Source organism: Ochotona princeps, chromosome 30 (genome assembly GCF_030435755.1).
Source record: "Ochotona princeps isolate mOchPri1 chromosome 30, mOchPri1.hap1, whole genome shotgun sequence".
NCBI lineage: Eukaryota > Metazoa > Chordata > Mammalia > Lagomorpha > Ochotonidae > Ochotona > Ochotona princeps.
Genome location: NC_080861.1, coordinates 13,455,493 through 13,471,176, shown reverse-complemented (window position 1 = coordinate 13,471,176; position 15,684 = coordinate 13,455,493). Strand labels below are relative to the sequence as shown.

Below are 15,684 nucleotides of genomic sequence, written 5' to 3'. Positions count from 1 at the left end.
CTCACACTTGCTTTGTCTCTCCCTTTCACACACACACACACACACACACACACACACAAACACACACACAGTTCAGGAATATATTTACAGACAATACTGCTGGGTAGAAATATAGAAATATGAGCCTGGCACAGTAGCCTAGTGGCTAAATTCCTTGCATTACCTGCGCTGGGATCTCATATGGGTGTTGGTTCCAATTCCGGCAGTCTCGCTTTCCATCCAGCTTCCTGTTTGTGGCCCGGGAAAAGTCGAAAATGGCCCAAAGCCTTGGGAAAATGGCCCAAAGCCCTGAGCTTGCATGGGAGATCCAGAAGAGGCCCCAGGCTCCTGGCTTCAGATTGGCTCAGCCCTGGCCATTGAGGTCACTTGGGGAGTGAATCAGCGGATGGAAGATCTTCCTCTCTGTCTCTCCTTCTCTCTGTAAATCTGACTTTCCAATTTAAAAAAGAAATATAGAAATACAATAGATGTTAAGCTTGGAGAAAAGTTAATGGAGGTGAACTATAGCTTTGAACTATAGTGAACCATGCTCTGGAAGTTACAAGAGATATTCCAGTTTGCTGCAATTTCTGTCTGTATCAGCTACATGTCCCTTCTTCACCACTTTGACTTCTGAATTTACACTATTTTGCCTCATATTATGGTGAGATATATTACTTACCTCCCACTGCTAGACTATAATTCCCTTTGAGAGCACAGACTTTAGTTCTGTACCTCCAGCAATGAATACACTGATGATAGAAATGTTATTTTCTGCACATTGATCACCAGATGCCTAAAGAGTGCTTCACATGCAGGTATTTTTCATGTTATCTGCCTAATTTCATTCAATTCCTCCTAGACTGCTGTGGAACATATGAGACTGGCTAAATATTCCAATGGATTAGCAAAGGATTATAAAAAAAATCGTGTGTGTGCAACAATGCATTGTAAAGTATTGCAAGTTAAATTTTCATCTATTAAGGAGACCATCAGGACCTGTAGAATCCCATTAAACAATTCTAAATTGTTGAATACAATACAATCATTGTTGTATTTGTAGCTTTAACATGAACTTCATGTGCAAAATAATTCTGTGTGGGTTTTATACAAGTCCTCCAAGACTTCTGTATTCAATGAATGTTATTTTCAAATGATAAGAGTGTGAAAAGTTTGGAAAGTAAGATAAATTCTTTTTGAAATTAAATATTACACAGTTCCATTGTTCAATGGAACAAAGGTACTTAAAATGGATAACAGTCAATATGAAGCTTTGTGGAGCATCCATTTTTATTGTAATATACATATTATGTGATTGATATATCCCAGATGTTAAAATTACAACACACCCAAGGAGTTATGACTATCAGAATTTAATAAAACTGTGTGAATAAATATATACAGAAAAGAAATGAAGATAAATAGCTAGTTATAACAGAAATTGTTTTTATTGTTTGTGTGAGTGAGAAAAATAGTGATTGTTCTTCTGAACAAAAGTTGTCACTATTCCCCTTTTCACCAACAGTGTTGTTACAGGAAGTGCATCCATTCTTAGTTGCAGACTGTTATGAATGACACATCTCTTCCATGCTTGAGAAAACCAATAGTATTGTATCACTGTCTTCAGAGTTGGGGCATTTCAATTTACATCACTTTTACTATTTAGATAATATCTCACTTGCTAATAATGTTTATAAAACTACCATACTAACATGCAATATTTTTCCATCAAACCTTCCTTCATAAGTACAAATGTTCATATAATGCCACTTAAAAAGTATTAACAGGAGTGAAAGAACATTGCAACGTATGTCCTGCCTATTCCAAGGAGAAGTACAAGTAATTATTAAAAGTTTTAATGCTATGGATTAAATTTCCATAACATTCTAGGAAACAGAAAACCATCAGAACATGGAGGTAACTGTTATTAGTAATCTTAGTTATAACTTTCTAGCTGTGCAGTGTGAAGAGGGTCACAGTGTTCTTATCTATAATGTGAGGTGAGTAAGAGCAGGTCATCTAAAAACTGTTCTGCTCTGCTTCATGGTTTGCTCATTCTAGTTGTTCCAGCATTCCTTAAAAGTCCTGTACTTTTTACACTGAACTATCAGCCCCCGTGCCACGTCAATTTCCCCCTTTTGTTCACTTCGTTTTTGTTCTTTAGAAACGTATTGATGTAAACTAGACAACTAACAATTGTACATATCGACATATATGTTTTGACATTGTGAAACAATTTTTGCAGTAAAGTTAATTAATATAGCCATTACCCATGAATGTTAGCTATTATTACTTTCTTGTGACCGCACTTACTATTATCTTAGCAAATTTTAGGTACAAAATACATAGTTATTGTAAAAAAATATTTGAGAGAGATAGAGGATGTTCTGTTTCCATCTGTGAGCTCTCTAGTTCACTTCTCCAGTGCCCATCATGGTTAGAACTGGACTGGCCCAAAGGCAGGAGCCAAGGACCCATGCCAGAGTGGCCATGTGAGAGGTAGGGACTTAACTGCCTGGTTCATCACTTGCTGCCTCTCAGGGTGTACATGATCAGAACACTAGGAGCTGGACCTAGAACACCCGTATCCAAGGCAGGTATCCTAAATGGCATCTTAAATACCGACATGAGCATTCATTCTGACAATATATATTTGAACTATATTAATCATTCTTTACAAACAATCAGAAGAAAAATAGAAACCTTACAACACCTTGAAGGTATATGAACAATGTGTCACTGAAGAAATGCAAATCAAAAACTTCCTGGAGAAAATGATGCTACTATATGACCTATGAGTAAGTGAAGAATTTAAGAGAAAAGAAACCACTTTGAAGAAATGAAAATAAAAACAAAAATATCAAAACCCATGAAATGTAGTAGAAACAGTATTAAAGGGGATGTGGAGAACATCCCAATAAAACAACAAAAGACTAACAATGAACAAAGCAGTATTAAAATGATTGGACCAAATTATACCTATTGATATTAACCCTGAATGTAAATGGCTTAAACTCATCAATTAGGCATCATAGATTAGCAGACTGGATCAAAAGCAAAACTCATCTATCTGTTGTCTGCAGGAGACACATCTCACCAACAAACATATGCAGAAACTGAAAGTGAAAGGATGGAAAAAGATATTCCAGGCTAATGGAAAAGAAAAATTGACTGGTATAGCCATTCTTACATCAGATTATGTAGACTTTGATGTGGAAATTTTAAGAGATGAAGAAAAGACACCACATAATGATCAAAGGATCCATTCAACAAGGAGAAATTCAACAACAAGAAACTAGTTTCTTAGGATGTTTTCTTTTTCATCTCTAATTTTACTTGGATTTTCTCTCTTGATTTTCTTTGCTAGTCTGGCTAAAAGTTTATTTTGCTTAACTTCTTTAAAAATGGCTCTTTCTTGTTGCAATTGGAATTTTTTAGTTACAATTTCATTTATTTTTGCTGTTACTTCCATAACATCTTGCTTTCTGTTCATTTTTTTCTCTTTTTAGTAAGTCCTTGAGATACATTGTTACATCATTTGATAGCTTGATTTTTTGTAAGCACCTAATTTTGTATTTTCATATATATCATTTTTAATTTCTTCACTTTTAGTCTTTTGTAAGTAGCACATACTGAATTATTTTGTAATCCATTCAGCCACTCCATGACTTTTTTTTAAGATTTATTTATTTTTATTATAAAGTCAGATATACAGAGAGGAAGAGAGACAGAAAGGAAGATCTTCCATCCAATGATTCACTCCCCAAGTGAGCGCAACGACCGGTGCTGCACCGATCTGGAGCCAGGAGCTAGGAACTTCCTCCAGGTCTCCCACACGGGTGCAGGATCCCAAAGCTTTGGGCCATCCCCAACTGCTTTCCCAGGCCACAAACAGGGAGCTGGATGGGAAGTGGGGTTGCGAGGATTGGAACTGGTGCCCATATGGGATCCCAGCGCATGCAAGGTGAGGACTTTAGCTGCTATGCTACTGTGCCAGGCCCCTGGTCAAATATTTTTCTAGAATTTTCTGTGAAGTTATTTTGGGATTATATTAACATTAAAATCAGGGAACTGGAGTGAATAGACTAGGCTCCATAGTGGGTGGGCTTCATCACTCCCAATTGAAGGTCTTACCAGAACAAGTACCTACTGTGAGTGAGAAAGAATCATATGAGAAACTGCTTTGGGCCCTGGCTCCAGCCTACTGTCTACTCCATCATATTTTGGCCTTGCTAAGCCTTTACAATAAAGTGAAACAGTTCCTAAAAATAACTGTTTCTCCCATAATAAATACTCTCCTGATTCTGTTCCTTAAAATAATCCTAATAAATAACAGAGGGTGAGACAGAAGTACAGGCTCATTTGGTTTCTGAACTCTCCTTCTGGATCGATGTTTTCTTGCCTTGTCCTCACATGGCCTTTCCTTGGCATGTGTACAATGAGAGAAAGAACAAGCTTTTCATCTCTTCTTACAAAGTTACTACTCCTTTCAATGGAAGCCCAAACTGTATGATTTCATTTATTCAAAATTACCAGATATTACCAGATATACATACGTTAGCGATTAAGTTTCAACACAGGAATTTGGTGACCTGAAATAGTCAATTTATAACAATCAATAAACAACAAAGGATAGTTCTTTAAAGAGAAAATGGAGAAATTAATCAGATTAGAAATATGAGGTATAAATTTAAGATTACCAAAGGAAGAGTGAGTTTTTGCCACAGTGACTAAGAAATATATCCCTAACAAGCAATAGACTTTGCTTTACACCCTCATAAGACTTGTACATTTTATTTTTCAGACACTGTAATATTTCAATAGATTGCGATAGCTACCATGTGATATTACTTTGATAGTATTCATTTGTGATCTTTAATGCCAACAATTTGTCATTTTCTCAGCAAGAATTTGGTTTTGCTTTAGAAATGTCATTTAAATTAAACACCTCATCAAATATTAATATGAACAGAAGTGACACAGACTGCTACATATACAGCCAAGTTACCTCTTTGTGTATTTAGAAATCACTCTCTCCTTCAAGGTATTTGCACTAGAAAGCTTCGTCTGTTCTTGATTAATATTTAATAGTACAAAGTTGAGCGGTCAGAACCTTGGAAAATCTTAATTCAAAACTGTTAACAAATATTTCTGCTGTCAACTTCATGTGATTGAAATATTACAAATGTATTGTGATAGAAAGCATGTGTTGCTGGTCATCTTTTAAAAAATGCTGCAGTGACTGATTTTCAATATTCAAGTACTTTATCATACAATTAATCCTATTTTCGTCCCCTAAAACTTTCTGAATTTCACTCACCAGAAAGGGGTTAAAAGATTTAGGAGTATTTTACAGCAGCATCCTGGCTTTCTGTCAAGTAGTCAATATCTCAAATATCATGCACATGTTTTTCTCCTTTAGTAAGCTTCACACTGGCTTCAGGGTTTGTGGGAATGGAATAAAGAATAATCAATTGAAACCCACTGCAAGAACTGCCTTCAATAGAAAAGCAAGTATCCAAAAGAAAAGGAAAGTTACTACTGGAGGTTAAATTTTGTGTCCCCCTCCGAACACCCAGTCCCACCCGAATTCATGTGTTGAAATGCTAATCCCCAATATGTAATTGTACCTGGAGAGAGGGTCTTTAGAGAGGTATTTAATTCCTACAAAAAAGATTTGGACACAGATCAATAGACAGAGAAACCAATACAAAGAGAAGATGCCCTGATCAAAGTCGAGAGAGGCTGCGATGAATTCTTCCTCTACAACCCTGCCTACAATCTGATCTCAGAGTTCTCATTCCCAGAATTTTGAGAAAACTAACCTCTGTGTTTAAGTCATTCAGTCTGATACTTTTTGTGACATATAGTCACGCTGTGTTACAAAATTAGAACAGCTTTTGGTTGCCCTTCTAAATAAACTTCAATCACCACTCCTGAATCCGGAGGTTACTGTGCTAGCAAGCCTGGAAGAGATATTTGTCAAAGAGGATAACGCAAAGATGCTTTTAATACACAATTCCCACAGCACATTTTCTGTCTTCATGTCAAATTAGACAAAAAAAAAAAAATCTTAAGAAAGAAAAAGGAAGGAAGGAAGAAAAAGAAACCAGAAGTCGGCTCTACATTATAGCCAGCATCTGGCTAGCTATAGCAACAAGGAGATTGGACTGCACAAGCACTTCAGGTAACACTGCAACCATCAGAACTGTGAAGACAGGGATGGGTGTTCAACCCAGCAGAAAGGTGCTTGAACTGCTCATATTGCATATGAGAGTACCTTGATTCAAGTCCTAACTCTGCTCCAAGTGTAGCTCCTTGCTAATGCAAACCATGGCAAGCATGGAGTGATGGTTCTTCTAGATGGGTCCCTGTCATCAAGTGGGAGAAGAGAATGAGCTCCTGCTTCTGGGTTTTGGCCCAGCTCAGCTTGGATGTTGTAGACATTTGGGGAGTAAATTGGTAGATGGTAGATAATCACAAGCCTACCAGATAAGCAAAATAAACAATTTTAAGCATTTGGAAATCTACTAACAACACCTGCTGGTGTGGATGTGAGGAAAAAAGATACCCTACTTCATTGCTGGTGGGAATATGGGCTAGTACAACCATGATGGAAATCAGTATGGAGAATGCTGAGACAACTAAAAATTGATCTACCATATGACCCAGCCACCCTACTTCTGGGAATATATCCAAAGGAAATGAAACCCGCATACAAAATGAGACTTGCACCCCTACATTTATAGCAGCACAATAGCAAAGACACAGAAGCAACCTAGATACCTGTCAAAAGAGAAATGCCCAAAGAGATTGTGGTAATACACTCCACGGAATACTACTCAGCCATTAAAAAGAATGAAATTCTACCATTTGCAACAAAATGATCCCAACTGGAGACCATTATGCTCAGTGACATAAGCCAATCCCCAAAGAACAAATATCATACATTCTTTTTGAAACAAGGCAACACTCATGCAAAATATGTTAAATAGATAATAGGTAAATATATATACACACATATATATTCTCATACATGAACTCTATAATGGAGACAAGCATAGTAGAAAGTCAAAATACATTGTAGTATGCATTTCTACTCCATAATAAAGAAGGACTCCCAATAAAAACTGCTACATATACCTTAACAGGGCCTGGTGCTATATCCTAGCACCTAAAATCTCTGCCTTGTATGTGCCGGGATCCCATATGATCACCGGTTCTAATCCCAGAAGCTCCACTTCCCATTCAGCTCCCTGCTTGTGGGCTGGGAGAGCAGTCCAGGATGACCCAAAACATTGGGACCCTGCACCTGCATGGGAGACCCAGAAGAGCTCCTGGCTCCTGGCTTCAGATCAGCACAATTCTAACCTTTGCTGCCACTTACAGGGAGAATCATTGGATGGAAGATCTTCCTCTGCCTCTTCCTCTCTGTATATCTGACTTTCCAATAAAAATAAATAAATCTTTAAAAATATGCCTTAACAACATAATTCTAGATTTTCAACCACTACCTATACCTACAAAACCATGATACACTTAAAAGGTAGAATATAGGACTTGTGACTGTTGGGGAAGGACTATACTATTGTGATAATATGGGAGAAAATTGTGGTGATAGGTGGAAGAATGTGAAGGAAAAAAGGAAGGTGCAGGGGAGAATCCCTATACAACTGTATCATGGAAAAGAATGATAACCATAAAAAACTTAAATAATTGTTAAGTCTGAGATTCTTCCTATAGTGAACAAGAATGCAGCAGAAGTTTAAATTCACTCCTTGCTTTACTTATTGAGGTGTGACATTGGTTTTTCCCTTCTCTCAACTCTTCCAGCTCTCAGGCCTTCAGCCTTGGACTGGAATCTGTACCACAGTCTCTCTGGATTTGGAACCACATCACTGGCTTTCCCAGGTCTCTTACTTGGAAAAAAAATTGCTCTAGGAAATACTCCTCCATAAATAGACTTTTCACATTTATGATAATTTGATACCTATTTCATTTTTAAAAGTATTTATTTTTTCTATTTATTTGAAAGGGAGGGTTATAGAGAGAGGAGAAGGAACAGAAAGATCTTCTATCTGCTGGTTCCCTCTCCAGATGGCTGTGATAGCCAGGACTAGACCAGGTTGAAGCCATTAGCCTGCAGTTTCTTCCTGGTGTCCCATGTGGATGCAGCAGCTCAAAGGCTTGGGTCATCATCCACTGCTTTCCCAAGAAATTATCAGGAAGCAGGATTAGAAGAGCAGCTAGATGCTGGTGTCGCGGGCAGAGGCTTTACCGGCTATGCCGCAATGTAAGCTCCTTGCTATCTATTTCCAAGAACACATTTTTATTTATTCTTGGAAAATTAATTGACTGATGAATAAAATGCAAACCTACAGGATGTTCTTTACGGAGGAAAGAGCATTAAAGTTCTTCATGCTGTGATCAAATTTGGGAAGATACAGGACAAGACAGAATGAAGTAAGGAAGTGCAAGGTCAACTATTTTGGTTGAAAGACTTTTGAGAAAGAGAGGCAAGGAATTTTACAATAATTTGGAACTTTGAAAAAGACACATGAACAAGTAAGTTTACCTTGTACTACATGAAGAATTACCTCCTCTACTGCCCTTGAAGAAACTTTTGTAAAGACTTAAAATATTAATACTTTTAAAAGCAGAATTCATTTGTTTTTGGATGTGATACTGAGCAGAAACAAGCCAAATTAACAGTGAAAAAAATAAATCTTCAATCCAAGGTATATTTGAAAGACTAACTAGACAACATTTTTGGGTCATTATAACATATTCAATTACTCCTCATATTTCATAATTACCCAAAAACAGAGCTACAAAATAACCTCCATCACAATCCTCCAGGCATTTGAGTACCAGTTTTTTTTACAAGTTTCAGTATTTATCTGATAATGACTTTAAAACTCACTCACTCACACAGACACACACACACACACACACACACACACACACAATGAGTTCTACTTGGGAATTTAAGGTTTGAGACTAGATTTTTACAGATGGAAATAAATCTTAGAAATCATTACATTATTTCACTAATGAAAGCATTCTGTTTGATGAATTATAGGCTAACAAATTTAATCTATTCCTCAACAATTATGTATGATTACAGACAGTATCTTTCTTAGTCTGAAAGAGGAGATCTCTGAGGGCAATAATTAGACCAGCTCAAAGTTCATTTCTCCTTTCATTGGGGATGCTGAATAATATGTTGCAGACATTCATTTGGCTTTGGAGCATTAGTAACAGATGTTTAATACACTAAACTTGATGATAGTAGTAAGGAACACTATCCGGGGATGGGAGGAAAAAGACATTTGACATAACATGACATGACATGACTTAACATAACATAACATAACATAACTTAAATCAAATGACCCAACAAATTCAGGTTGCCAATTTTAAAAATACTAGAGATCACATAAAGTAATTAAGCTAGCAGTTACACTGTCCATGTCCCCCAAGAGTACTTGGTGTCCATGTCCCATAAGAGTACCAGCTCTGTCTCCTGACTCTGGCTTCTTACCAATGCAGACAATGAAAATTAGTAGTGATGGTATAAATAACTGAATTCCCGTCATCCTTGTGGGAGACCTGGATTGCATTTCCAGCTCCTTAGACCCAACCAGGCTAGGATGCCATTTGGGGGGAGTAAATCAGTGAATGAAAGTTCTCTCTGTCTCCATCTTTGTCTCCTGGGTTCTTACAATAATTATCTTTAACATGGACATGAAGGGAAACTATGTAAGGACTAGCCTTAGGAATTCACTTTGAATACAATGGGTAAAGAACTGTGCCAGAATATATATACTTCTTTGATGGTACTTCTGTTCTATCTCCAGAAAGAGAGCATGAGAGAGAGAGAAAGAGAGAATATCACAATGCAAGATAGTGATTTGCTGGATTGGATTTTGAAGTCCAATCCAAGCGAATATTAGAATTAGAAAAATTTGAACTGAGCTATGCAATAAAGTTTGGCATAATAGAACGGAGGAAATCTGAAATGACAATATCAGATTAATGCAGAAGATATTTACATAGACAACATTTTCATTAAAAAATGTATGTTCCATCACAAATAAAGAATACGTCTTAAGAGTCAAGAAGGAAAGTATCAGGAAGAAGTTTGGTCACAAAGATGATTCAGTCCCCTGCAGCCTAATTCCAAACAAGCATTTGGGCCAATTCTTTCACTTAGTATCAGTAAGCTCTCTAATGGTACCAAAGCAAAACCAAACACCATATTTAAATGCTTATAAATCATTTGTCGACATTTATTTTATACCTAAAAAAACCTCACATGATGTCAACATTAACATCTAGTTCAACACCTGATACTCAGTTTTCCGATATGATTTAGAACTTGACTTTCTAGTCATCTTTAACTATTCTATTTCATGTGCACTTTCTCTTTATAATGTATCATTCTGGAATCGTTAATTGGATGATTTTATAATCCTATAATTTTAACAGGTCTATGGGAATTAATCATTTTTCAAGTAACATATTCATACATTATTTTAGTTCTATCTTCTTTCCAATCTTCTCTAATTTTGATTCTATGGCCAACCTTGACGATCACTGCTATTTAAAAGCCCCTAGAAAACCTACTTTTTCCCTTTTCTTCTTCATTTTATATCTGAAAAACTGAATGTTGCATGGGGTGATCTAATTTCTTCTTAAAAAAAGTACATCACAGTTTCATTCAGATGTAATTCATATATAATTGATTCATTTTATATCTAATTGATCTAAATATATTTAGTGTTGCATGTTGGATTATTAATTAATATAGGAGTCTGGCAAAATTTCTGGAATGACAATTACATATTCAGTGCACTATAGACTAAAGTATTGTTATATAGTGTACGACTAGTAGAAAAGGAATAAAAATGAACGACTACACAAAAAAATGCAGAAAATAATGGTGACCATATACAAAAGAATGTATTCTAAAGAGTCAAAAACGCCTGATATAAGTACTACATATATAAAGATTTCCATTATATAAATTTTTAAAACAGTTAAATCAATTGGTGGTGTTACAAGATAGCTATTAGCTTTGGGCCAAAGGAGTGATTGAGAAGGGCATAAAGCAGTTTCTTTGGGGCTGGCAATTTTCTTCTAGAATGCTTGAACCTATGACAAGTAATGTAAGATGTATCAACAGAATGGACACAAGCCCGGTGCTTTTCTGAGTTTTAGTAATTGTTCCAAAGTCAAAAAAAAAAAAATCTAACCAGAATACATGTATTTCACAATGAATATACATTGGGTTGCCTGTAACAGGCAGGCTTTAGTTAAAGGTGGAATGAGAAAGAGAGAAAGAGAGAATTTCTCACTGGTTTGGAAGGATTGGGTACAAGCACATTCATAGATAAGGTATTATCTCTGAAAAGTGGCTCCTTAAAAGAAGTCTACTGATTAGTTTTAAGCAGGACATTTCTGCGACTAGATAAGGAATGTATAGATAAAGAACAAAGGATTGCTCAAGGTTGTTGCAGATGGCTAAGACAAAATAGACCTTATGTGCACATCACCCAAGTCAAATTGACCTGGTAGATAAGATTAATAGGTCTGTCTGGCCACTCCTCAGACAGTCTCAGTTTCTTGTAGCCTAAAAAGGGGCAATTTGTTCTTAATATAGAATACGGAGGAAATGACGAAAGCACAGCCCATGACTTATCACAGTTGAGGATGAGATCCAGGCCCTTGCCCTCAATCTTTACTTGAGACCTATCATTTATTTTCAGGCTGGTTTATGCAGGTATACTGGGTAGCTTCTAGCATGGTTCCAAGATACTAGAAATACTTTCCTTTCTTCTCCTTTTGGGATTGAAGATAACTGATGGATTCTACCCAAGGTCAGATATCAAAGTAGACTAGAAATAGCTCATTGGTACATTTCAAAGTTAGTGACTTCTGGAGCAACTGGATACTGCTTCTTTAAACTTTCTAAAAAAAATTAAATAATTTGGAATCTAATAAATCACACTAAATGTCAACTTGAAATCTTAGTAATAAATTGATATGCTTTAGGTCTATATTGGATATTTGCCAATGCCATTGTTTATGTAGTATATCAAGACTTATTAAAATGAAACAGACTCGAGGTGGATAATTAAGTTCTCAGTCAATCAAATACAATCTCATTATAAGTGAAAAAAACATATAAGTATAAATTGAAAAAAAAAAGCTATGAATTGCAGGCCGTTTAACTATTTTTCCCCCAGCATATGCCCATTCTCAGTCGATCTCTAAGCTTTCCTTCTGCAGAAGTCATAGAGCTGATTTGCATAAAGGTAAAATTCTGTTCTTCCAATGTCGTAGAAGGAATCTACAATTAATCTGAACATTTCTTTTTACTACAGGGCACAAAAAGAGAATTCCAAATTGATCTGATTAGGAAATTTTCACTTTTTCATTCAAAATGTTTTTTATGCTGTCACTGGTTTTCCTATTTTTAGAAATAAATGGCATAATCCTGAGAAACAGAGGCAATGACTCTCATACTATCGATTCTAGCAATTACATTATGATTGCTTCAAGAATCTCCACACAAATATTTAGAGAAGGAATCTATCACTGAAGAGTCTGAAAATGAGAATGGGAAAGGGGAAGTAGTTTTAGGTTGAGAAATGTAAAACTGAAGCTTACTTCTTCAGCACATTACATCTTAATTTGCAAAAGATATATTATAGACTGAAAATAGGAAGAATTTGGAATTCTTCCTCTGGAAAGAAACAGATTTAAGGTCCATAATTACTAATAACATAAAAAGAAAACCATCTAGTGACCCTATCTATATTCATTTTTAATATCATTAAAAATGTCTACATTTTGTAACTGAGTAAATGTTTAATAGTAAATAAAGAACACAATTACAGTCTGAGAACTGAAATCATGCTTTTGAGGAAATATGAGAAAAAGTTGACAATGTATTAAATCAAAAAGTGAATCGTCTAGTTCTGCTCGAGATTACTAACTTATTTGTATCTTAGTTGCATTAAAATTACAAATAAAATATAAAGAAAACCTACACATATGAAGATAAGATGATCAGTGAGCCATCAGTGAGCAAAGAATTTCAACACATATTTCTAGGGAAAAAACTGAGCATGAATGTGCTGCAGAAATGGTGCCCAGGAAGCAGGGCACAAAATCCACTGAAGGAGATGACAGCAGAGACCAAGTCAATCAAGCTACGAGTTTGGCTTCTTACCTCTGAAGGCCCAGCAGAGAGGGCATGGGATGAAAATGAAAATTTGGAAATTCTTTCATAAATTATCGTGCCAGTCATCCTCTCTACGTTTCTCTGTCTTTCGTGTGTTTATTCTTAGCAAAGAACTCTGCTAACTCAATTAGTGAGACTTACTCCTGCCACTGCTATCTGATTACTCACGATGGCTGATCCAGTTTTTTGAGACAACTTCTACCACCAACATTTGATCCTGTATCTTTGATTTATCAGTACCTAGGCTGCATTAACTGAAATCTCCTTCAGGTGACACCTCCTTTTAGTGCTTTTCTGCCCACTGACTCTTTCATCCTGCACCCATTTGTCACTGTTATATGTGACGTCTCTTCCCAATTACAATTTGTCTTATTACAATAGCATTAAAGAAAGACTTCTTTAATAATTTGACGAATATCAGATAAAAATCGTCATCATCATCATAATATATAAATTTTCTTTGATCTGCTTTGGCCTTTATATAAATTGATGTATGTATTGTGTTCATGTGTATACCTATAGTTACTTTTTCCCCACAGAATATCCTACTATATAAATCTATCACAATGTAAGTATACTCATGTTGTCAGCTATTTAGTTTTATGCCCTTTATGCTACAAGGAATATTTCTCATATGGCTGTTTCCTGGTTCAATGTGTACACGTTTCAGTTGGTATGTATCTAAAAATGGAAATTGTGGAGCATACATAGAAAATAACACCAAATGACTTGAAAGGGATTATGTCAATTTATACTCCTAAAACTATATGTGAATTTCTGTTATTGCATATTATTGTCATCACTGGATACCATCAGTTTTTTCACTTTAGGCATTCTGGTGTACAGTAGACTCTCATTATGATTCTTACAAAACCCAAATTCCCCTACATATATCTTATGTTAGGTAGGAAGTTAGAAATCTGTCTACATGTGCTAAAGGATCAAAATTAGCCCATGTGTGAAAGGGATCTAAGGAAAACAGAACCCCTTAGGAAAGGAGTGTAGCTGATTCCAACAGCCTAGGAAACACAGCCTTGGCAGAACAGCCTGGCAGGAGCCCAGGGTTTTGCAGCATCAAGTCCTACCTATGCCCCAGCAAGCAAATGGCTGTCGTCTTCCCAACAAGGAAGGCACCCCAGGAGAGTCCTCTCCGCCTGATGGCAAGTTGACTACTCTGATAACATTGGGTACTGAAACCTTGGGAAGGATCTTAGGTATTTCTCACCCAGCAAAATCTTTGTGCAGAAGAGAGAGGGAGAAACAGTGGGAGGAACTGAATCCCAGCCCCTTCATAAGCTGCTGCCCCTCTTTCCATGCAACTTTGTAACCACGTTATCCCCACTCTCTGGGAGCAGTCTGGCCGCAGTAACCCTTCCTGCTACCTTGTTGGACACTCCTCTATATTGCATCTCAATTGTTTCCTGTGGGAAGACAAGCATCTCTGTTCCACAGTCTCTGGTAACATTTATAGCAAACATATTTTTAAAAGTAGCAAATTGTATTGAAAACTTCAGATTGCATTTGAGGCTACAGAAAATTCAATGACAGTTTTTTTAAAAACCCACAGTAGTCTCAAATCTGGTCTGGGAGAGAACTTTTTTACATGCCGAATTTACAACTCTTAGGAAAAAGGAGCATGCCTTAAAGAACAAGAAAAAAGTGCCTGTTTTGCCTTTCAATAAATCTCAAGTGCGATTAAGACTTGCTTAGGAATCCAAGCTACTTAGCAAAACAGTTGGCTAACAGTAATGAGCTCAAAATTCTCTTGTTATTTAGCTTAATGATGATTATCTAAGCATTCTCTTTTCCTGTAACATGTCACTATAAAGATTGTATCTTCTAATTGCAGTATCAGAGATCTTTAGTAGTAAGATTGTACTAAAACATTGACTCATGATTAAGATTAAAACGTATATCAAGTTTTCTCTTTCTCCATTTTATTTCCTAAAGCTAATTAAAGCAAATGCACTTGAATGGAAAGGGACCATTGCTAGTAATCTAGATTATGTTTGTCATAACCATCACATCCACAAGAAAAAAATTATAATAAATGTAAGAATTCCATCAAATACACTTCTGCTCATAACTCACTAAAAACAAAACAAAACAAACAAACAAGCGAACACAGCTACAACCTCAGCCCTGGCCCTGTGGGCAGTAAGGGAGTGAACCTGAGGCATGTATTTTAAATAAAACCGGATAAATCTTAAAAACTCCAAGATAAAACCATCTTTATCCTTATTTACCTGGAAGGTAAAAATGAATTTCAATTGCTGAAATGTCAATTCAACAATTCTGAATTGTGGATGGATGTTGTCCAAACATTGAAAAATTTCTACATCTTCAAATTAAAAACAAAACTATCGCTTTATTTCTGGTAACTCTGGATGCCTCTATCAACCTAGCAATGACGGGCAGAAGAGAAGTGAGCCTTGCTTGCACATCGAACATCG

The 15,684-nt window shown here is 36.2% G+C and overlaps 1 protein-coding gene across 2 annotated transcripts in view; it reads right to left on the bottom strand.

Annotated features, from left to right (window-relative positions):
- Positions 1–15,684, bottom strand: part of ZCWPW2 (zinc finger CW-type and PWWP domain containing 2) — an 87,553-nt gene that overhangs the window by 70,778 nt on the left and 1,091 nt on the right. The gene's annotated exons all lie outside the window — the stretch shown is intronic.